A 23,504-nucleotide genomic window follows, 5' to 3' on the forward strand; every position below is an offset into this window, starting at 1 on the left:
TAACTCGTAGAGGGTTCTCGAATCGAAAAAGTAATTCTTAATTTGCATTCCCACTAGTTTCGCCCGTCGGTTCACAGTGAAATATTTCATAATGTTCTAATCTCGCGGTGTTGCTAGTAACTAAAATATTCCTCGATCGTGCTACAGCGTCCACTTGAATAAACGTATTTAATATGACAATTCTTGTATATAGGGGGTTCTAGAATTATCGGAATTACAACGGTAGTGTTTTCCTTCCTTGCGTTTCTCAAGCCAACTTAAATGCAACGGAAAGTGACAGAAGAGAATGTGCATAGAAAGATTCCGGAAGAAAAATGCGATTAATAATAATGATCAGGGATTAGAATCGGCCAAATGAAAAATCAATGAATCAAGGTCACCAAATTTCGCTCGACAGTCGATTTCTATTTACTTTATAATTGATTGGTAAAGTATAATTTTATTCCTTTCGTCAATTGTTGGCCCACGACGTGTCAGGTTTAAATCATGATTTAAATGCTTATTAAAAAGAAGATACAAAAAGTTCTGGCACACCTTGTACACTGGGCAGGTTATTCGGTAGCTTTAGTTCTGCCTTCGAAAGGGGATAATTAAACAAATATTTTCACACCTATATACATGTCATCGTTATCGACTGACACTCGTTTTAACAGCTGAATTAAGTGTAGGCAATGAATGATATTCAGGATCGATCCGATAATCGGCACCGCTATAATTTTTAGAAAGGCGCAATTATTGCGAAAGGAGTTCGGCTTGAAGTTTAATGATATAAAAGGAAAAAATTCAGCCTGCCGGTGCAAATGAATCCGAAACAATTGCTCGGAATGAATTGAGAAATCTTGTCATGGTGGAACACGCGGACAAAGAGTGGAATAAAACTAAGTGGGGGAGATGGTGCAAAGGTATTCCGATGCAATCTGAAGTTACCCAGTGGAGAGGTGCGTGTGAGATTGTAGTGGTTGCTCAGGTTAGCTGGTATACAGGGTGACTCGTGGGCAAAAAAATCACTCGATCACTTTACTTCGTCCGATAAGAGGGTAAAAATATTTTACAGAAAAATCCTTGATTTACAAGAGAAATTACTTTGCAAGAAGTGTCGGTATCAGCGAGATGAGATGAGTAATTACTTGATACAATTAACAACCAAGGTAGACACGTTATTTGATGTCAGCAATGTTTTGACTGCGTGCTGTTAAATACTTGTATATATAAAATTTTAGATCAAAGAGTCGAACATTTCCGATACGAAGACGCCTAGTTCATTTCCAGTTCCAGTGGATCCGATGGATCCTTCGAAACGGCTCACCCTGTATACACCTACACCGGGCCCGGTTAACTCGTGAATCCCGAATGAAAAAACTCCGATGGAGTTCCAGTTTCGCCACGGTTAGCCCGAGAAAGCGTCGAGAATTTAATTAAGAATTTCTGTGGGTGCCGGGCCGGGTCTCGCGCCATATTGCTGTGGCACACACACGTTATGAGGGGCGAATCAGCCCTAATTAAATCGAAAGAAATCTTTCCCCGGACGGCAGGTTTCACCCCCGACGTCTCGGCGAGATCCTCGAGGTCCTCGGCCGAAGGCGGATCCCATGCCAATTCGCCCGAAGTATTGAAAAGTTAGCACGAGGAGGGAATTTGCATCTTAAGTGCGGGAAAGGCGACGCCGTTCGCCGGAACTTCGGTCTCATTTAACTCCTCGCGAGGGAGGGAAACTACCGGGCGAAAAAAAAAAAAAAAGCGGTGCTTCCGAGATACGAGGCCCGATAAAGAAACCGGAAACTATCAACCCCCTTGGGTTTTGAGAAAGACACCGAAATGGCTCCTCGGTTGGAATCGATCGGCGCCATTAAGATGCACTTCCCCCTTATGAGAGCGCTAAGAAGTATTGTACTTGCAGGCGAGCAGGACGGGGAAAAGGGCTCGAGGAAACTGGGGGAATCTGGCGGAGGACTACCCTTGCACTTAGAGAGTCCCATTTTAAGGGTGTTCCTTCCTGTCCGCTCAACATCCACCGCGTTTCTCCCACGGCCGGTGATGCCACAATACGCTATTCTTCTCCCCGACATTGACTGATAACACTTCACCGAGATCTGCGTATGCTTGCACACGTATGGGCACATTTGCACACACGTCTGCCCGCACGTGTTTCTGGAGGTATCTATCCACTTTTTACCTAATAACGCCGAATTTTTTCAGGATCAAGCCATGCGGAGGAAGAATGATTTATTTCGGGAGCATATGTAGATCGGATCGATCATTTGCGAGCCCCTTCGAAACGAGTGCAGCCAATCGCGATGGATCTTTAATTGGCTCAATGGAACGTCACTTAACAGGCCGCAACTATCCCTACATTTCGTCTCCTGACAGCTGTCAATTTGCGGAAAAGATCCCCGTTCTTTAGACACGATCAAATGCCACCGCGCCTGACGGGTCTTTAAGGGGGCTACAGATACACCACTTAGTGGATCTTTGTCGATGGTTCGAGGACGTATCTGTGTCAAAATCGGGCCTCAAGAAGCTCGACGGGAGAGAAGTCGATCTCCTACTGCGATCGGCACTTGTCCTTTGACTTGTGATCGAGTACTCGCACCTCGAATTTGCATAATTCCGCCAGTTTAATCTCCATGCCTATTTCCAATGTTTCCTTCTCTTCCACCCGTCTTTGCTACGTTTCTAATTGAATATAAATGACATCAAGAAATTTTCAGTGGTACTATTATCTCCCCAATTTACTACCGCGGGTCCGTTCGAATCTGACGGCAGTAAACTGAGAAGAAAATTAAAGAAGGCATGAAGGTTAACGGCTCGTAACAAGTTCTTACCACTGAAGTTACTCTTACGAAGAAATTTCAAGATAGGAATATCTGGCCGATCGTTACCTTCGACTCTTATTCAATTTCGCTGATGAAACGTGCGGTTCGGCAATAAACATCGGCATACTTTTATACAACCCGTTTATTATATAAGCTTGAATCATATATTAAATAGTATCCAAGTTAAATATATAACTCAAGTTTCAAGTGGTATCTACTTCTTACGCATCTTCAAACGTGTACGCATGTGTGACTCTGCGTGTCCGTGTTGGTATCGGGAGGTGATAGAGGGATAGGGGGGATAGAACACGAAAGCGAAACCGAGGGGGGGCAATGGAAGAAAATAATACACTATACAACTAAAAACGAGTTACAAGTTATGTACCCTTACGGAAACGGCCCCTCGTCCCACGGGGTTTTTCGTGTAAAAGTACAGAGTAATGCAAGTATTCTCCGGCGAAGGGAGGTCGGCCCTTTGAAGACTGCTCTATATAGTATTATCGTTTACCCACAAACCGCTTCTAAATGTAGAACAAAAAAAAAGAGAATAGAAAGAAAACGTAGCGCTAGGTTCTTCACGAGTCCACGCCGAGATCTCCTCGCGAGCCTTTTAGACTCTTTTCCTGTGACTATCTAGTCCGTTAATTAAGCGACACGGGACGAAATTGCGGCCAACAAATGAAAACGGACCGATGATCTGTCATACTTAGCACTGTGCCGAAACGACATGTCGACTTATGCCAGCGAGAATGTACCTACGCGTGGTCACGGGCTTTACATGCCCTTTCGTGTCGGTTTTCACGCTTTTGTCATGTTGACCCGAAGCATAATTGACGAGCGAGTACTGATAGCAGTAACATTCTATTTCTTTTCTCTAGATGCACCCGAATTCCCCTAGTTCTCCCTAGACACGCGGCACTAGTGCATATTCTCGTGCATACGTGACATGCTTTGGCCAGTGTTCTCTGTACAGTGCTGTGAAAAAAATATTCCCGTAGAAAGTCCGACCTTAAAATGTATGACATGACATTTCGGTGACAATTGTTTCGTCCGAATGAAGTTTAATTTTCTATTTGAATTTTCTACGGGAACTTTTTCCACGTCCTGTAGCGTGGACAATGTCGACGAGAGCTCGCTTCTGTCGGATGGAAAAGTGGAGGGTGAGACAAAATTATGACTATCAATGATAAAACAATAGTTCCTTGGTATGTATTCGCGGTTGGGCTGTGGTAGCCGATTGTATCGTACACTGTTAAAAAAATTCGGTGAATTTTATAACATAGTTTCAAATAAAGTATATAACATGTGTTATAAATTTAGTACAGGCGTATGTAATAAAATTATGAAGGATATCAGTAATTTTATGATATATGTATCATAATTTCAGGACATTCGTACGTAGTAAAATTAAACACAAAAAAAGAAAAACTAATAATTTTGTAATACGCGTATTATAATTTTAAAATAATTTTAGAAGACACAATTATAAAATAGTGTCATAAGATTAAAGACTCATATCAGAAAATTATAATTAATGTGTGCTTAAGTGACTTCCGAATATAAAGTTAATAATTTTCCCACAGAATTTCACAAAAATATAACATAATGTTATAAAATCGTAAGTTTATTTAGAAGTTTGCATCAAATGTATACTAATTCACTTTTAAGACATCAAATTTATAATATTATTGCAACCTTATGTACTAAAAGTGTATGAATTTTTTTTAACAGTGTAGCGATCGCCTTGATTTAATGCGACCGAGGTTTGAGAACGTGTCGTTAAGGATGAAAAAGTCTCGCTTACAATGTCCGAAAACTCGAAATCAAAGGAGGAAGTGTACGCACTTTTACGTAGAAAGTTCCGACAGGGTTCGGGGTAGTTTTGACGCAAATGATTTGCAATTAGGCCTTGGAACTGTGTACCGTGTTAAGCATTCAGGACTGGGATGGACGATGATTTGTATTTCTGTACAACCTTGAATTTTCGGACAATTGTTCACAGGTCAATTACGAGGTCTAGTCCGAATGAGTGCGACGTTCGTTTGCAATTGCGCAGGGGGATTCGTCTAGGGATACTCGGGCTTATTGTCAGTTATCATATCTTAATCATAATTTTGACTCAACCTTGTGGATAATTGACGGATGAAAGCTGACAATGGTTGTACCTTAAATTGACTTTCTAGGTAATTGGATGGCACTAGTACTTACAATTTGCAACCTACGTTAAGAGAATTGCGCACGCCACGTGACACCGTTTTTTTATTGTCAGCCTTCATACTTTGAGCGTAATTTAGACTCAAACTCACGGGGCCCCCTAATATAGAAAATAGCACAAGACAAAAGGGACGTACCGCCGATCGATAAGTGCGGTGGAAAGTCGAAATCGATACGGATAAATATCGATTTCCCGCTGACGGGACTTTCCTTCTTTCTCTCTTCACGACCGTGTTTCTCTTATTCCCTGACATGCAATTCTTTTATTATTTATTCTACCTAATCGTGTGCAATACTCCGGAGTACCGTGTCAACTTGCTAGCTACACACTCATTTTTCCCCTTAGTTCACTTGTCCTTTTTTTCTTCCTCTTCTAATTAACAAGGGAAAGTAAGATCGAATCGCGAGAATCCGTTTTCGCACGCATTTACGAAGCAATCCGATCGATTATATTAGTTTTTGTACTTTCATTTTGCCTATCGATTTGACAGCATGCTACAAATAACAGGAATGTGACTCACGATTGGACTAAGAGGAGCATAAATGCGATTTACACGTAACATGTTTAATATTTAAGGTTTCCCAAAATGAAAAAAGAATTCGTTCGTGTTTCTCCACGTCTCCGGAAAAAAAAAGAAGAAGAAAAATTAACGAGTCCTGAAGATACGATGGTTTCTTTCTTTTCTTATTTTTTCTCAAGATAACGTACAAGCTCTTTTACTTTTATTTACACTGGCCGAAGAGAATTTAGATTAACAAGATTATATTTACCTACATAAACGATATAAGAAAAAAGAGTTTTGGAGATGCGACGATTACGGTGCGGTTTAAATCTCAAACGTCATAAAAGTGCCCGGCTACTTTAATCCACATCGTCGGAAAGAAAGATTCACGAGACCTGGAGACGAGGTAGTAACGATCGAAAATGTGCCAATGGGTCTCCTCTTCCGAGGAACTTCGCTGGATGTTCGCGAAATTAGCAATCCGGGGGATTTCATAGAGTCGCGACGGCGAATACGTGACCAATGATCACTTCCGAAGGAGGTCGAAGAAAATGTCCTAATTTAAAATCGGAAATAAAGAAGCATCGCAAGGGCGGGAGGGTAGTTAGAGCTCGTTCCGAAATTTCCCACGAGTCTCTCTCTCGAGCTCATTGCTGGCGGTATTAGCATAAAAGAAATTTGACGAACTCATCGGTGCACTACTCCGAGCGATTCTTCGTTTCACTCCGATTCCGACTACGAGTCGAATTGTCTAGTCTTTCACGGAAAGCGAGATTGCAAATCGACCACCGCGATTCCTATTATTATCCGGCACGACAACGATTGTCTCGGTGCAATCACTGTATGTCACTTGTACTATAAATCTCCGGTGCCGTGGGAGCACCCGCGAATTTCACAGTTTCCAGAAAATCAGAGAACAGCAAATCCGTGCAAGTCGAGGGTCGTCAAAATGGAAAGAAAGGAGGAAAAAAATCCGCCATGTCAGATGTACCGATGGACAGTGGAGAACGGGTCAATCGAAACATGGATTTGCCCGGTTCTCCGTCCATCTTCAATTTTCGCGCATCCCTTCTATCCGTGCACTTAACCGTAACGTTAAAATACACTCACCGTCTTACTGTAACATTAATAGCTTGGCAATTACCACACGGCAAGGGCACCCGATAATTCCGCGAAGGAGTTCCATCCTATCATTGTACATCCTAACGGGGAGCCAACCTCTTCGAATTGTCTAACGTCTCCATTTTCCTGACGAAGGATCGCGATAACGTCCCGACATGAACATCGAACAACACCTCTTAACACCGTCTCTATCAGCTCGACCAATGTATTAAATTGCTCACCAAGTTGTACGTTTTAACTGTTCAGCCTGTTTTCACCCCTTCGACAAACCTCTGGACCGTTCGAACATCCAACATTATACTCAAGATACAAGAACATAAACTCGAGTGTTCGCGCGATTCACTCAGTCGAGTAGCATTGAACAAATCATTGTTACGACCTGAACTTAGGGCAGGAATTAAACAATGAACCTGAATAAAAATCGGAGAACGTGTCAAAGCATCGTAACGATCGGATACCAAACGCTGTGCGTGTGGAACCAGGCTTTAGACGTAATTAAATATCGAACAATTTAATACTTTGTCTCTAGACTTAACAAGCAGACAAACAGACGGTGTCGGAAGCTTCCGGCGCGCTCTCCCATCTAGCCGTTCGCTTTTGATTCGCGCAAAATACCTATTTTCGCCCTAAATTCGACGCGTACCCTATGGCATTACCTATACATATATGTATATATATATACTGTATATATTATAAATCCATATGACACTAGTGAACGTGTAATGTGTTTACGCTGTGGAATATATGTATACATATATCTGGTACTTCCACTGCGCATACCTATGTATAATATTTATATATGTATATAGATTAGATGCATACACGTATCCGCGTGACGCGCAATCACACGTCCCCACGTACGTCAGTTAACCTTATATGTACACGTATTTATTGTGCTCGCACGCGTGTGCGTTCCTTACAGCTCAATGAGGTTACTCTTTTTGCATTTTTTTTCACCTTCCCCTTAACTTCAGACCGACAGAGATCGTTGTACGCGGACATTTTTCTGCGTGTTACTTAGCACCTTCCTCCATATCTCTGTTCTTATCAACGCCGTTCCATAATCGCGAGGCGCTTCTCGTCGCGATCCGTACTATGTATATATGTATATGTATACCTATATATATCTATATATATCCGTATGTATAATTTATTATCAATATACGTAACGTCCGCGAGTATACGGCTACCGGTGGATCTAGTTTGCCTTACGTTAAAAATTGACTTGAATCGTACCCGTACGTCGCTGAATTAAGAATTCACGAGGCGCGTCTCACTCTCTCTTTCCTTCTCACTTTCGCATCCATTATCTATCTATTCTGTCTATCTAGCTACCTAGCTATACGTCTATCTACCTATCTAGCTCTCCTCCCGTCTTAGGAATTCTCCAGTCAAAATTTTAGCCCTGTTTCGACCTCTTTCGGTAATCCTCCACACTGTTAAAAAAAAAAAAATAATTTTATAAGATTTTTCTTGGAAGTTTTACTCAGACACGGTGTAATAATTTATAACATATTTTCAAGCTGAATGACAAACAAACCAAGCAACGAAACTTTCACCTGCAGGGCGTCATTACCGCTACTGTAGAGATTATAAAAAGGATTACTATGGTGAACTTTTTTACGTACAATCTTTATACCAGCAGTAATGATATACTTCAGGTGATAATATTACGTATAGGGTGTATATAATTCAGCCAGAAGAAAAAGAGAAAGAATTAACCGCGTTAAATCTACGTACCCTGTTAACCAGGGTTAAGTCCCAGTTTAGGGTCAAAGGTGGAAGAAATGGACACATCTGCCCAGGGGATGATTTTCATAGTTCATTTATGAAATCCCCTTAAGATCCGACTAAGGTCTCCGGTTGGAGGTTCTAGGATGAAAATTTCGACTCGAGAATCTGCCTCGCGACGAAGGGACGTCGGAAGAGATATGAACTAAGGAGGTTTAGCGCGGCATTTTCCGAGTTTCCTCGATTGTTCTCGCCTTTCTCGAGCCGTCCGTGTCCGAGGCGAAGAGACAGCGAGAAACTTTTTTCCTCCTTCGGTCCGGCTTCGCGGAAGTTCGAGGGACCCGAGGGCTCGAGGAAAGAGAGAAAGAGAGAGAGAAAGAGACCGAAGGAATAGAGGTGTGAGCGCGATGGAAACGGAAAAAGCAAACGAGAAACCATCGAGTCGGGCCACGATTATCCTTAAACACGGCGGAACGCCGTTCCAAGAGAGATCTGGACAGGAAATCCGGCCGATCCTTCGCAAGACCGGCCTCCTTCGCTCCTGATCCCACGGATGTCCCGAAGACGTCCACCGTGATCTTCGAACACAATGATGATTCCGTCTCCCTCCACCCCTACCGGCTGTAACGAAGCACCTTGCGCACTAATTGGTACTAATGCGGATCGGCACCCTCCGAGCAGGATCGCGCGTCGACGGATCTGAAAAGGAGAAAACGGGGGATTAACGTTAAACAGTTCTAGAGGACCCAGCACAATTGGCGGCTTTTCGTGTCTTATGGAATATTATTTAATATTGACGCGCAGATGGAGGCTTTTCGCGGGTACCGAATTCGACCATCGGGTCATATCGGGTAATAGTACAGAGATATTCAAAGGGCGAACACGAAACGTATTTCTTATACGATTGTCATTAGGATAGTGAAAATGAAAAAAAAAGAAAAAAAAAAACCGGGGATTTTATCGGTTGTAAATCCAACTCGATTAATTTTATGGTTGATAGGTCATTACCTTAAATTGACACGCAGATGGCATTTCTTACGGATGGAATTGACACATTGGGTAATGGGATATAGATATTTAAAGGGCCGTTAAGGCGAAAGGTATCTTTGATATCGTTGTCACAAGGTAGAGCCGGAAAACGTGGACTTTAGAAGTAGGCATTGCGTCGCAGAGGAGTAAGATATTTTTCGGATGAATTTGCGTTCCGGGTGAACGTACGTTCGACGATGTGTATAATATATCGAGAGATGCGTTAAAAGTGTCCAGACGCGTACTTGTTGAGGAAACGCGCTATCAGGCAAATTGAAGTACGTCGGTACGGCGTTAAATCGACTAGTGCACTCTAACCTGCAAAAATGACGGGTGTCGCGGGGAAGCCCGCGTTCGTAAAAGTGCGATGCACGTATTAATACCGCCGGCATGTCTCGAGCTAATGCGAGAATTTATTATTGGAGGCGATAGACATCGCCCGGGCTACGGGGAACTCGCCACTTGGATAAATACAGAGATTCGCGAAACCGCCTCGCGATTCCGGCGAAGATCGACCGCAAGCGGTTTCTTGGGAATCGCAAAAACCCGAGAGGTCTGCTGTTTTCAACCTCCACCAAGGACTTCGATTTCCCTCCGCCGACTTTTGCCATTCTCCGTTCGGCTCCGATTTTCTCCGATTTTCTCCGAGCCAGCTCGAGTTTACAGCCTGGGCAAAGGCATGGCTTCGGCAAAGCATTGGAGCCTCTAAAAGTACTTTATTAACTTTTGTACCCGTGGTCATGAAGGTATCACGATCATCATACCGTCAAAGGAATCCATTGACCCTTTACTGACTTTGTCAAATTGTAGATCATAAAAATGACACGTATCGCGAGTTTCATGGGACCCCACAACAGTAGATAAGCGTACCCTAACCTAGCTTAACTCGATGGTAAGTCGTCAAAACAGAGATTTCTCTCATGAAAATTTGTACAATCTCTCCATTTTACATTTTTTTTTTCTATGTAAACCCTTAGTTACGGGGTATGTAAAAATGTATATATGCATTTCCATGTATTTTTATCAGTATAGCTCAAGTACCAGGTCGCCGAAATAAGGGTTATTCGGTGATCAAGGAAGCTTTTGAGCGGACGCGGGTGATAATCCTAACCTAACTTAATCTATCCCAGATTCCGGGTCGGTGGAATCGGGGATGTATTTCGGAGATATACGCGTCGCATGCATCGGGGGTCGAGCCGATGTTGTTTAGGGAAAAGTCGAAGCGGAGGAGTGTAGGTATCGAGTATACGGTGTCGGACTTGTCTCTCTCGGACAAAGCTCGTTGATTTACGGCTCGTCCTCGCCTCGTGTCGGTTTTGGCCGCGGTCGAGCCGGGGCGTCTCCACCGCGGCGACGGTCGCACCACCGCGGTGGCGGCTCCGGGAAATTGGGTTTCGCGCCCGGCGTCATTACTTGGTTTATGAGGACGCGAACGCGCGCGGACAGGGAAGAAAAAGTGTCGGCGCGGTAATATTTACCGAACTCGCCCCCCGCCGTAGGATTTTTGCTCGGGAGCCAGGCTTTATGCATCGGCGGGTCCACTTTGTCCGCGAGCGACCGCCGCGCCTCTGGCGGCCGGCTTGGCAGCTTCCCAGTGCCGCCTCTCGCGGCCCGCGAACCGTCATGGCAGCCGCGCGAAATCTCCGACAAAGAAGCGGCTCCATCGGGGCCCCGCTTCGCTCGCGGCCGAATTTCACCCCGGCATAACGTAAGTTCACTCGCGAGGGTTTATTACGCGACCGCGCGAGCGATCGGCACCCTCGGACAAGGGAAGGAGAGGAGGTTGAAATCCCGAGGTGGGGCGAACTCTCTCCACTCCACTCCGCGCGCCACCCTGCTCTACTCCGCTCCACTCCACTTCGTCGTCGGATGAAAGATCGCGCGTCGATGGTAAAACGCACCCCTGGCCCTACTAATGGATTCTCCACACCGATTCCATTTTTTGTCCCGCCGGTCCTCCGATCCAGCCGGACTGGAAATGGTTACAAGATCTGTTTCGGCGATCGCGATCGAGGGTTACGATCGAGGATGGAAATATCCCGGACAATAACGTTCGGAATATCTTTCCTCTATTTTCAAAGAGAATACATGTAAAAATTATGTATTTAGGGGAAAAAAGGGTTACGACGTTCGCGGATGGAAGTAACCCGGGATAAGGACCCCTGAATATCGCTGAAAGCTCCTTTACGAGCATTCGTAATATCTTATCTCCATTTTCCAAAAGAGTACGCGTGAGAAATATAAATTAGGGCGCAAAATATTTCCACCGGGACGATCCAGCCGGATGATAACCTCCAAGTATCACGGAAAGCTCATTACTATTCGTAACATAGGGTATATCGGCTCAGAATATTCGTAATATCCGTCCTCCATTTACCAAGGAATTTAAAAACTACACGTTGAAGTAGAAAAAAAAAAAATCCCCGCTACAGATTGTCAAGTATTCCGCGGAGGAATCTCCGCGGAAATAATTCCCTCGCGATTAATTCCCCGTTCCGGGGAGGTTAGGAAAAAAAACGAAGAACAGCTTTTTCGGAGGAATCTCCGCCCAGGTAGGCGCGTCGGGGAATGGAATCTGCCGGAGGTTCGCGTAACTTTTAACGTTCTACGTCACTGGGCGGAATTTTTATCGGAATATTTGTCCCCGCGTCCAACCAGGAGAGATACAACGACACTCTAAGCAGCCTAGAACGTAGCCTGGACCCGTCGATATATGCATATACGTGTACATACGTACATATATACGTATATATGCATGCGGATATAGGGCCGCGGGGCAAAAATGCAACGCCGATTGAATTACATCGAGTTACGTTTCGTTATACACGTTACGCGACTTCCCGAACGGCGGAGACACGGCTGGATTTATTGTACGACCTTTTGGTTGCGAGTCATTTTGAGAAATTGATACAGCGCTAAATTGTCGCGCGGCCCGTGCATTTTGGCACGTGCTCCCCGCCCGTATTTTTACGTCCCACGTGAAATCGCCGGAAAGTTGCTACGCCGATGACTTCGATCCGTAAAGCCTCTACGTCGCTCGATGCATATCTCGTCGGTGCAGATTTCCCTATAAAATCTTAGCAGGGTACATTGATAGCCCGAATAGAGATTCCCATAAATCTTGAGTAATTAAGAAAGGTGCAAGAGTTCCGGGAAGAAAATTGACAATTAAGGCCATTAAGACCAACAGTAGGGGGTTAAAAGTGGTACTCCAAACACCTTTGATATACCTTTAACTAGAAGTGTGCATTAAAGGAAATCCGAATAAAGGAAATAACGTAATAACAGGGGTGATGTCGAAGAATCCGGAGACCCGATTACGTGGTGGATTAATCGAGGCCTCCCGAGGCCCCGTCGAGAGGTCTCAGGGCGACCCCGGAACAGGCCCGGCATCGTTATCGAGGGCGCATATCTCCGGGTCTCGGTAGGCGCCTCTATCTCGGGAACTGCGACAGAGAGGAAGGAATTACCGGCGCTATTCGCGTGTGCAATTCCACCCCCAGAAGAGCAGGAGGTAGTCTCCACCCCCAAGGGTCCGGCCCCTCCGCGTCTACTTACGCAGCGCTCGGATACGAGGCGATCGGAGTCCCGATGGGGAGATAGGGAGTCAGGAGGGGTGGGGGTGGAGGCAGTCGGTGGGCGGTGGGTGGTCGGCGGCGGGCGCGGAGCCGAGGCGGACGTAAGTGTCGGGGGTGGCGGGGGCGCGAGTGGGGGCAGGTGGTAGGGGTGGCCACGTGGCGCCGCGGCGCGCCACCCCGGCGCCGCGACGGCCCGCAGCCCCGCGAGGGCTCAGTTCCACTTCGGCCCCCGAGGCGCGTCCACCTCCACGCCGAGACGCTCCGGTCTCCCGGTTTCGTCTTGCAGGGGAACATTTAGCGGCGCCCTCCTCCTCCACCCGGGGCTCGTAAATTAGAGCCAGGGGTGGCGGCCAGAGGGGACCACGAAGGGAAACTCGGCCCTCGCCGAGGGTCGCGGCGTTTCTGCCCTAAACCCGCGAAATGAAATCTCCCTCGCGATCCTAGATCCTTACTTCCGGGGTCCCGCAGCTCTCGTACCCACGATAAGGCGTTACCTTAGTACCTTCAATTGAAAGACGAAGTTGCGGAATAATGAATATAAAGCTAAGGGGTAATCCCCCCCGTTACGTTAAGTCCCGAATTTTCCCCTCTCGGGGAACCTTAAATAATGAAAACTCCTTCCACCGGTCTTAAATGACCGATGGCTGATTTTTCACCTCTTCGTCGTCGCGAGGAAACGTAAAACGGAGAAGGTACCTTATCGCGCAGGTGTACTTGAAAAGGGAGGTTAAAATCACAGAGATGGGAGGGTCCTCGGGGGTTGCAGGGGAGTCCGGATGCACACGATGCAGAAGCCGGGCAGGAAGGCGGCCAGAAGGGGCAGGAAAAGGGGGCGGTAAGGTAGGAAGAGGCGAGGAACGGAAGTGGACACGAGAGGGAGCCCCGAGTTTGCGCCCCGCCATCTTTACGGTTACGTCAGCATGTTTCAGTTTCGCCGGGGTCTGAAAGTTTTCCCCGGCGACAAGATATTTCAAGTGGTCGCTCGGTCGCTCAGTCGCGATCGTACCCGAGCTGAAATATTGGACGGCTCTTTCTTGCAGCCGCATATTCTTCCTTCCTCCCGCCCGCCCCCATCCGGCCCCTTCCGCGGTGCTGCCCCCGCGACGACGTCTTGTACCCGGGGGAGCAAGAACTTTACAACTTATGACTCGCGCATTAAGCACGCGACCCGGCCCGCGTTAACTACCCATGAATGACTTACTTCCGCGCGACGCTAATTCGCAAATTGGCCAAAAAACGCCGCCGAGTGTCTATTAATCCGCGTCCAGGCCGGGAGGGGGGGGGGGGTCGGGATAAGGGGAGGATTTTGATTAAGCACCATACACGGGACGAGGAATTACGGCAGTCGCGGCTAACCCCTTAAATGCTGAAACCACTCTAGACCTCCACCCCCGCGAGTGCGCTGCACCCGGTAATTTATGCACTCGGGGTGGACGCGTCGCGACGCCAAGGTCGCATCTAGCTGATTGCGGGGAACTCTCGGAGTGCCTCTAAATGTATCGGGGGTGGATGTCGGCTTTAGAGAGAAGGCTCTCGACCGTGAAGTTCTTGTCGCGACTTTGTATATTTTGGAAAAGGTACCTGATAAGCGATAGAGGGGAGATGGTCTAATCGGCGCGAAAAGGGTAGGAGGAGCAAAAACAAGAACGAGACCAAAACCACCAGGGAGTTTTCCTTCCCTATATCAATTGTCAATTATCGTACTGAAACACGTCAAAATGGCAATTATGTCTTGAGAGATTGTATGACTAAGGTCGATTTTCCTCCTCGCTATCACTTAGCAATAAGTAAATGTAAGATCAAGATCAATTATCGTCATCGATGAATCATGGATACATCGGAATGGTAATTATGCTCGGGTCTTGTACCTTTTTCATGACCAAGACAAAGGTTATCGCTACTTACAAGAGAGAGTATCGATGACCGACGAGTCGAGGGGCGAAGACGGATCGCCGAGAGGGTCGCGAGAGTCGACGAGCGGGAATTGTCACCCTTGACAAATCTACGAACGCTCCCTGATAAATTCAATTAAATAATTATCCCTCCGCGAGGGGGCGTACGGGGGGATGGGCTGATGGGGGAGGAAGCCATTTCTGAAGTTTATAGCCGGTCTCAGATCGAGCGGGCCGGTTCGTCTTAATATAAAGTGAGTTGGTAAGTTTGGTGCAGCCAGCAGCTAACTTATAATGCGATTTGTTTAATCGGCGCCAACTACTTTACTCGTCCCGTCGCCGGGGAGGGGGCGAGGGGGGGAGTCAGAGGTTAGGACGGGGTGGAGGGAACGGAAGGGAGAAAGAAGACCGAGCTTTACGTCCGGACTTTCTTCTTTCCGAGTTACTCCCTTTTCTTCCTCCTCCCCCTTTCTTTCGGCCCCTTTCTCTTTCCTCCCCCTCCGATTCGCCGAACGATCGGAGGTATCGACGAGCGTCCACCCGACGAGGGGTCGGTAAGGGTCACTTAAGCGGCGCATAACCGGTGACAACTTTTTCCACCCGGCTCCGTCTTATCTCTTATCGGCCCCCGTAATTTCCCGGGTTCCTCCTTTCCTTCCTCCCCTCCCTTTGAATTTACTCTCGCGAGCCATTTCGCGACTCCGACCTGGAAGCGCCCTTCGGCGGCGCGACGCCGACCACGTGGTCTCGACTTATCGCTCGAATGATAATTAGGATAGTTTCTTTTAGAGTATCCTTTTATTAGCGATCGCACGATGCGTGGATATGACGAGATTTGCCGGGGTTTTCTTTGAAATGTTATTTGAATTAGATATTTTGAGGGTGGAGGCGCCCCTCCGGTGCGACCGGACTGCACCCCTTCGATGCTCACCCCTTCGGTGGAGGAAAGATGGAAAGTGGCGCGGCGGTGGCGGGGCTTTAAAAATTTAAATATACATCTCCATCGGTCGGACGTAAAACACGCTTTACGAGGCCGAAACGTCAAAACTACCGACCGACGCGGACTGCGAAACTCTCGCATCCCTTTTCGCAGTCGCGAACTGCCGCGAATCGCCGCTTCGCCCGACTCGATAAATGACCCCTTTCTGCAACTCGGAACGACGTTGAAGATACCCTTTCCAACTATTGCGTGAAGTTGCCCGCGATGTCGTCAGAAGAGGAATTATACTACCCTTCCCGCGGCGGTTAAAAAAAGAAAAAGAGAATGGATACGCGTACGGATATATTTTAATTTCCGATTGGAGCTACCTGATATAGGGCAGATTTGAATCGTTTCATATGAATTTTTTCAACGAATTGCTTCCGATCCTTTGGAAATACCGTTTTTAAGGTGGAATGCAGTCTTTGGCAATGCAGACCTTGAGGGGTGTATTAAGCAGGATTTAAACAAGAAGTACATCGGTGCAAGGACCCGATGGCTATCAAAGAAGGAGTGGAAAAGCACTTTCCTCGATTTCTTTGCCTCTTGGTTCTTCTCCTCTCTTTTTTTCGGAGCTCAATTAAAACTTCGGGGAATTCGAGATAGAGACTTTTAATGGCCTTGTACACCTATCCTCCCGAATAATGAGACTTTTCTACGCCCACTTCCCCCTTAATTGTTTTCCTCATTCGGAGTACCGTCAAACGATGAATCCGGTAATTCGAAGTCTGGTCCGTAATGAGTAATTCGCTCGACCATTGTCCCGCACATGGGAAATCAATTCCAGCGTTACAAAATTAACGATTAACCGAAAAAGTATTACCGGAGAAAAATTTATTAAAATTCACGCATGTCCGGGGATATTTTCAGAGCCTCCTCCCGTTTTAATTTGTCCGGAATCTGGATCCGATGGGCTTTTTCGAAAATCGTTAATTATTTGAATATTATCCGCCCTCCGATGGGATTTCAATTGGTCCGTTAATATTAATACAACATCAGATATTTTTGCGAAAGTTCATCACGTTTATCCACCCCCCCTCCTTTCGATCTCCACTTTTTATCCTGCTTAAAAAAATCCCTTCTGCCACCATCAACATGCTTCTACCATAAAAATCAACGTGAGGTTATAATTGGAATCAGGAGAAATCGGCAGAAATTCTCTGATTATTTAATAAGGGAGGAAAAAAAAAAATGAATTCCCCGTGCATCGGTTGGCAGGCGATTGGCGTTTCAATTCGCCTTGCGATACCGCTTTCCTTGTTTTTATCCGCTATAAAGAAGCGGGGAGATTTCACGACTGCGATCAGAGGCTACGAGATAGAATGAAAGGATTTTACGAGACAGCGGAGGGAGTGGTTTAAGGTTTGGAAATAGTTGGACCCTATGGGGCATCCATAGTGGCCCTATCTCGGCCGGGCACTAAATTCGCAAGCGTCCAGAGGCCAAAAAGATATCGCCGCAAAAAGCGGACCCCCCGATAGGTATATCGCGAATTCGGAAGTGCTGCATGGCCGTACCCTGGCCCATTTTGCCCCGCCCTCGGACGCGATGTCTCAGTCGAGGGTGACTCCTTAATGTTCCTTGGGTGCTACCAGTCGAGATTTAGGGGTGGGCGGGCCGGACGCTGAATTTATTCATCGGTTGCCAGTTAATTGCTCGTGTTCCTTCGCAGTCCGACTCCCCTTTGGCCTCCCTATGTTCGGTTTCCTCCAATTTCGCGATACCTCAGGGGGTAAGTGACGAGTCTGGACCTCCCCCGCTGACAAGGGGCTCGTTTCGGCCCGGTGTTCCTTCTCGTCATTCTGGCGCGATCAGTCACCATTTCAAAACCCCTCTCCGATGAGAGAGGGTGGAAAAAGGAGTTTCCTGCTCGACGCCGATTTTTCCGCATCGCGGAAAATCGATGGAAACGTGGATTATCGAACGTCCTTAAATGTATCTTTGAGCCCGGAGGATTTTTAAGGGGGCAGTTGATCTCCCAGGATCATCTTCGAAATCAATATCAATTCGTCGGAAGGATCCCTTCGCCCCAGATTTCCGGAGTCTTCGTCGCGGCACTTTCCTCCCCTGAATCGGTCGTCTCGAGTCCTGACGGGGAATAAAACTTCTCCTGACGTTGTTCCCCCCCTTCGGTGGCTCCTTCCGCGGTGATAAGCCAGCCAGTTCGATAACGCCACCCTTGCACCGCCGGCGAATGTATTTAAGTATCTCGCAATCCACTTTGCGATCGACCGACCGCGAATGCCGGAGAGGATCTCAGAGGGCCCGGCTCTGACCTCTCTCTCGCTTCCCCGCGGCGGCCTATATGTCCGTCTTTGTCTCACTCATGGGGAGGCCGCTCTTCGCGGTTTCTCGCGCCACTCGAGCATGTAGCGAGAATTTCGCGGTGCCGTTCGCGGAAGAGGCGGATCGGGGGAAGGAGACGCGCCGGGACGAAAAGCGAAAGGAAGAGAGCTAGAGACGGGACGGGGAGAGGGGTAGAGAAAGAGAGAGAGAGACTCAGAAGAGCGGATAGACGAATGGATCGTTGTTGCCATGACAGTCTTCTCTCTAAGGCGCAGGGAGCTCGGATGTATCATTCTCTCGGCGGATCCTTCCGAGATACCTGTGTCCTTCTTTTCAGGAGCATCGGTCGTCCTGGACTCATTTGGGTCCTTTTAGCGCGACGTTCCTCCCGGATTCCCGTGGGAAACGCAAATCCCGAAGCATATCCGAGGAAACCCGCCCTCTCGATCTCGAAGTCGCGGATGATCGACAGCTTTCGATTTTAATTTCACACCTCGAGATACCCATCCGAGTAAATTCGTCACTTCTACAAATTTTTCTCTTCTTCTCCCTTTTTTTTTTTTCTATAATTATGATTTGAGAGGGAAAAAATTGGCAACAACTTGGACTCGGAATTCTGATAACAAGAGAAACTTAAGAAATTCATGACACACTCGATGATAAATTTAATTCGCATGACTTAACTTTACAAGCCGGTTTAAGAAATTCTCGGCTAAGTGCCGGAGATCTTTGGAATGTTTCAACATTTGTAATTGCAATTGCGCGTCGATAAAATGTTAGGTTAGGTTACATTTCTTGCGTAAACTGAAATGTTGGAGGGCAGGGGTTGAACGCCTTCGGGCGGTTCTTGGACTGTACGCTTTAAGGATTCTGGGGTTGAATGGGCTGGTTTGAAGTGCTTTAAAAGTGAGAGGACTGGTAAACAAAACGTGGGGCTGTATACCCCGCGGAATATAGAGTAAGGGAGCACTCGGTTTCGTTCATTGATTCCTGCACGTACCTTATCGCGAGGGTGCGCGAGTCCTTTAGCGGATCCTTTTGGACCCCTAGTTCTAAAAACGAGATTTTCCATAAAAAATATTCCCAGCATAATCATTTCTTATTCCAAATTGAATATCCTTATTCTAGAAGTCGAGAAATCGTTGAAAGACAGAGAAAAAAAAATCTGACTTTCTTGCTCCTCGAGATTCAGGAATTTCGCGACTATCTGGATTTTCGCCGCTTCCTCTTCTCATTAAATATTAATCGTTAAAGTAATCACCGTTTCGCCCGATTAACGCGTGATATATCGGGCGGAGTCGACGTTAATTAATTCAAGGCCATCGTGGCCGTAAACGGACAAGCCCTCCGATCGGATCAATCCACTCGGCCGATTCTGAGAGCCCGCGCTAATTTCCTGCACCCTCCTCGGACGCACTCGCGCTGTAAACCTATCCGGAACACGTTCGAACGATGATCGCTCGACCAGACACGAGAAGCGACCCTCGCATAATTCCTCGTCCGGAAACCCGAACAAAGTGTCCAGGAAGGGCCCAACAAGTGCGCAGGACACGGGCGAGGTTGTCGGAGGACGACCTAGAAGAAAAAGCCTCTTCGTCCTTTTCTCGAATTCGGGGACTGAGAAAAAACCGGGTATCAACTCATTACCACCTGTAAAATAGGCACCAGTCCCTGTGTAAACATTTGTTGGTCCTTCGAGCCGGATCAACATACAAAGTGTTAACACCCTGCAAGTAGTATGACATGCAGCTACAGAAAGAAAGAATAATTTCCCAAGCCGTATCCTTCCTTTCTACAGGTATATTATCTTTTTTCACAATTGTATGTCATATCCCTCGTAAAGACTGGCGCGTATTTCGCGACTACTTCTCTTCTCGCTATAAGGGATGATTTGTTTTGATTATTTTCTCATTCTTCCTTCCAGGATTCTTTTTCCTTCTTGGACAAAATGCGCGTCAAGAAGTGACAGAGGGAAGGCCGCCTGCAAGAATTATCGCCTCCTCTCTTCCCTCTTCTTCCTCCTCGCCAATTTGGCACATTCAGCGGTGCTTGTTGCGTTCCCATTCATTCCGCGAAGCACCAGTCACTACATCTCCGTTTCCTCCGCGTTGCCGTGTGTTCGTATAAACGCGTAAGCTCGTTACCTGTCTCGCGGTAAGAGGTTAAGCGAGAGGAAGAGGCAAGATATTAATATTTTTAAAGTCCATTCGAGCTCTTACATGCGAATCAGGGAAAAGTCGGATATCCACTTCGCGTTTTTAGAATCAACACGGTATAATCAGGGTTCACCTGACGGAGTAAATTTACGGAAAGCTCAGGTAGCTTCACAATTGTCCAAGGTCATGAAACGTTATAATCGAGAAGAAGAGGCAAGAAAATATATTTTTAGAGCTCATTCGAGTTCTTTTATGCTAATCAAGGAAGAGCCCGATTACCACTCCGCGTTTCTAGAATCAACACGGTATAATCACGGCTCACCTGTCGAGGTAAATTCACGGAGAGCTCGGGTGGCTCCACAATTTTCCTCGCCAGGGGCAAGAACAAGCCAGCTTCTTGAATTCCCAGGAAAAGCAGGGCTCCGGCGTCCCGAGGGAAAAAGGGAGGGCTGGGGTGGGGCACTTGTACCCCCGTTGTATGCGCGTGTTTAGCGTGTAAACACTCCCTAGGGTTTGCCAGGAAAGCAACAAGTGCCCGGCGGGCTGCCGGTTGGTTAGCTTTCCTCGTAAGCTCCCTCTTCTCTTCCGCGAGCTCTCCTCTTCCTCTCGGCACGCGAGTGCACGAACGGGAGGAGGAGGAGGACCGGCCGAAGGGAAATATCGGAGCAAAACACCGTTAAACGCCCCGGGACTGCCTCCGAAAGGGACCCTCCTCGCCTCTTGGCAAAAAGCCTCGGCCCTCCTCCTTCGGCCAGGAAGTGGCTTTGTCCAGGACGTGCCAGACTCCTTCCAGGCTGGACCCTCGGGAATGCACTCGCGTGCCGGGCTTTTACGACCGCGACACTCGGTCAAATTCTCATGTAAAACCGTGCTTCCAAGAACTATCTACTGTTGCCCAACCCTTCCTTCCCTCCTCCTTTTTATATCTACAAGAGACCCCTCACCGATAATCCCAACTGCAATTTTTCTGCAACTCTCCCGGAATTTTATCTCGAATTAATACCTGCCTTAATTCCCTCTACATCGATCAGCTCGATAAGCTCCGTTTTATCTAAGCGTGCAATTACCTCCACCGACAATGCGCAACAAAGAATCAGTCTTATCGGGCTTTCGCAATGACCCAATACATCAGTCGCTGATTTCCAGGGGTTGGGATTTTTTCTCGCCAAACGGTGTATATCTCCTGAGGATTTCTCGGCTGCTCGTAAATGGACCTTTCCACTTAGCGCGACGGGAAAAGCCTCGGGGTTTAATTATTTTTTTTTATCCACGTCATTCGATTTCCTATGCATTCTCTTGCATGACAAACGCGACGCGGCTATCAGTCAAGGGCCTGCAATTTATTTTCGACGTTTCCGCTCGGCAATAGATTCCGGGAAGTGCTCGAGTCCCGCTCCGGGGTATTTGGTTTCGATTTAGACGAAGACCTCGATCCCATATCCAGCTGTTCCGGAGATCAATGTCACACATGTGTCTCAATCAAGAGGCTCGATTGAATTACCACTTGTCTCCCGTACACTCGTCTTCGTCCGTCCCTTCGATATCCTGCCTTTCTTCCCTCTTCCCCCTGGCGAAGGGTGGAATGAAAGAACGGACACGAGGAGGAGCTCTTACAGGAGCAGAGGGACTAGGCCACCGTGTCTCGAACCACCGATAATTAACTTTCATCCCGATCGACGTTTCGTCATAACCTTAATTAGCTCAACATTATCGCCCTCCTCCCCTCGTGGTTCGTTCCGTCTCCAAAGACCGCTCCTATCGATGTTATCTTCGTATTTTTTCGGAATTCCAGAGTGGCTTTAAAAACTTCATCGTACCGAGATGTGAATATCTAATTTAAGAATCGTAATTAACATCAGTTATTTAATTAAGCGATGACAATTGTTTAAAGGAAGGCAATCGGTTAACGACCGAAAGGTATTGTAATATCCTAAGTTTTTCACATAAAAACCTACGACGCGTGTTATAAATTCAGTGTAAGTGCATTAATATCTCCCCACAACGAAATCGTAGAATTATAATTTCACCTGTTAGACATGACATTTATAATTAACCTGAAACCGTATGCAGCGAAGGTATAGAAACGTGAATACTTTTAACTACATCAGCAGACAAATGTAGTCGTGAGAGTCCGGGTAGAAAAGCGACGTTCGACCGAGGGACTAGTAATTTTCTAGGATAACCGTAATTTTTCTTCTCCTTCTCTCTCCTGCCTCTCTTCCTTCTCTTTCGAGTTCGCGGAGGTAAAGTCGGTTAGTCCGTTCCGGCCGGCAAGCCGAAGGTTCCCTGGCAGGTCGAGAGGCGTACCGAGTTAACTTTCTTCCTGATTGACGTTCGGTTATTGTCGCATTTGCATAACTCGCCGCGGCCTTCCTCTTTCCGCGACACTTCGGAAACTGGAGGGCGGAGGGACGGGGGGGGACGAGAGGGAGAAGAGGAAAGAGGCGCCGAAGAGTGCGCTCTCTCTCGCCGACCCGCGTGTCAAATCGAATTTGCCTCATTTGCCCCGAGAGCACCGACTTGCCAGCCGGAGAATCTATTAGAATAATTTTTATGAATCTAATTTTAAATTCCGGGGAGAACCAAGTTACTTTACTGTCACGCTGTCAGGGGCTCTTTATTAGGTGCCCACCCTCCCCCGCCGATTCTTTCCGCCTCCTTCGCCCGCGGCTTCAATTGGCCGGGAATAATCTTCATAATTTTCCACCTAATTTTCCGTATGCCATGCCTCCGCCCCCCGGAAACTTCCCGAGCCTGCAAATCACGACCGATATATGCCGCCATTATTTCCCGGTGTAGGTATTTAACAATTGCCTCGATAACCCGTGGACGTCGCGGCGGTTCTTCCTGCGGTCTCGCTTTTCATTGAAATCCCGCTCATTTCGACGATCTCGTTATCGACACTACCTTTGAGAAATTTCGGGACAGATTTCTGTGAAAGAAGAATGCACCGACCTGATAACCCGTCATTGTTACCGATAGTTACCTCCACTCGAATAATAATTTATCATTTATTTTCTACCTCCAACATATCGAGGTATTTAACATCAACTACTCGCTGGACAATTGCTCCGTCCTCGTGCTAAACATCGCAAGCCTAATTAAAAAGAGTACCGCAACGACTTTACAGCATTTCATGTACCATACTTAACAAACGTCCATCATAAATTCCCAAGATAAGTGTCGCAACGTTAATAGGTA

General features: G+C 47.0%; 1 protein-coding gene across 2 annotated transcripts in view; it reads right to left on the bottom strand.

Annotated features, from left to right (window-relative positions):
• Positions 1–2,937: 2,937 nt before the first annotated feature.
• LOC105701751 (forkhead box protein O) overlaps positions 2,938–23,504 on the bottom strand; it is a 98,631-nt gene continuing 78,064 nt past the window's right edge. For both annotated transcript variants that reach the window (XM_012428777.1, XM_012428776.1), the window contains one exon: positions 2,938–9,082. The gene's annotated coding sequence lies outside the window, so the exon portion shown is untranslated. The remainder of the gene's footprint in view (positions 9,083–23,504) is intronic.

This window comes from Orussus abietinus, unplaced genomic scaffold (genome assembly GCF_000612105.2).
Source record: "Orussus abietinus isolate OABI.00-Male unplaced genomic scaffold, Oabi_2.0 scaffold30, whole genome shotgun sequence".
Classification (NCBI taxonomy): domain Eukaryota; kingdom Metazoa; phylum Arthropoda; class Insecta; order Hymenoptera; family Orussidae; genus Orussus; species Orussus abietinus.